This window comes from Macadamia integrifolia, chromosome 12 (genome assembly GCF_013358625.1).
Source record: "Macadamia integrifolia cultivar HAES 741 chromosome 12, SCU_Mint_v3, whole genome shotgun sequence".
NCBI lineage: Eukaryota > Viridiplantae > Streptophyta > Magnoliopsida > Proteales > Proteaceae > Macadamia > Macadamia integrifolia.
The window spans coordinates 25,979,837-25,981,711 of NC_056568.1; positions in this window are offsets into that span (position 1 = coordinate 25,979,837).

The window sequence follows — 1,875 nt, forward strand, 5'->3', positions numbered from 1 at the left end:
TTAATTGTGTGTATACTATGTTGTGGTTACTGCATTAGATGATCCTGGCAGGATTTGGGTTAATAGGAGTTAACTCGGTTATTGATCTGATTTTGTGAGAACAGAGTGTGACAACGATGGTATCAAAGCGCGATGCTCTACCCACACACAACATGCAAGATAGATCCTTACAGAATTTTATAATAGGACCCAGGGATTGGGTAAATATAAAAGCTTTAAAGAATTAAAACCTATAATAAGATGAAAATTTTTTAATTCTTGTATTCCATTGCATGCACGAGGGTAAAACCTAATCAGAATAATAAAGGGCCAATTCGCTGATTCCATAAATCATTGACTGCTAATTCTAATAAAATTTTGACAGCATAACAACGTTATAATTAGAACACCAAAAATTTCAAAGTTTACCACTTGATAGACCACAAATATAAACATAATAAACAAAATGTGGTGACCGACATAGCCACGGCTAAATTACAACAAGTTCACCAAAACAAATAGAACTATCCAAAGATAATAAACATCATCCTAAACACACCACTAAGTCCAAACTATAGAAATGTATCAAAATATACAAGCCATCATAGTTTCATAACCACCAAATAGAGAGATAAGGGAATAGAAGAGAAGGATAGAAAAGAAAGGGAAGGTCAGAATAGGCAAGTCCACTACTCCATCAATCATCATCTTCAACAATGAATGTCTCCCCACCTTTAGACTGTCAGTCTATGTGGAGGCATTGATCATAATAGTCAAATCTATCATTAGTCAACGTAACCTCCTTTTTCACCCGATGAAAATCAGTTGCAATGCCATTAGAGAACTTATCCAAGTCCTCAGTAGGGCTTGGAAGTTAGCCTCCAGCCTCCCAAGCCTATGTTGCATTGCCAACTCACGGGCTGTACTCTCCTCCACCCTCTCTAGGATCTCTACCTGCCTGTCCTGAAGTACCCTCTCCCTTGTGGCACTCTCATCCAATCGTCTCAGAATCTGATCTTGCCCATCTTTAGGGCTCTCATGCTGTTCATCATACTTTGGAAATCAAATGCCCCACCTGAAGGTGGTGGAGCTCTGAACAATGGATTGGGTCTGTGGCCCTAGTCTCAAGAGGTTCCTCCTTGAGGATCTCCTCATCTTGAATGTTCTCCTCATCAAATTGAGGAACATACTTCTCATCACGAAGAGGGATGTAGTCCTCATCCTCCTCACTGTCTCTCCCACCTTCCATACCCACCGCTCCTTGGCCTCCTGCCCCCTGAGGTTCACCCATATGACTTTGTAGGCCCATCCTTCGTAAGTTCTCCCTGGTGAACCTATCCACGAAAAAACTTCCTTCCTCGCCCCTCAAGCCCACCTAGAAGTACTCAAAGACTTTGGTGAGGGACCTGCCATATGGGAATCTTGAGTCATTGGGATGTGATGTATGGTATTCCATGGTCTTCAACATGATATATGGGAGGCATAGATGTGAGGCACCCTCCTCCAAGGCCATAAAGATACAGTAAGCAAGGTAAGCCACCATGAAGTTAACTTGGTTTCTGTGACCCGCTTTGGGGAGCAGGGTTGAGCTGAGCCAAGCGTGCAAATACCTGGACATCTGAAGTGTAGGCTGTCTTACACAAGGGATGTACTCTGCGGCCATTGATGACCTCATAAATATCCTCCTGCATCTCTGGACTCAAATCCGGGCCCACAGCCTTTATCCTCGGGGCACTGTAGAAGTGGGTACCCTCCGCGGATATACCCAAGACCCCCCAACAGATCCATAGTCAATATAATGTTTACTCCCTTTCCCATTCTAGTAAGGGAGTACTCTCCATTCTTAAATGATACTTCTAAGTTGCAGTAAAAATACCGGACTAGATCCTCATAGCA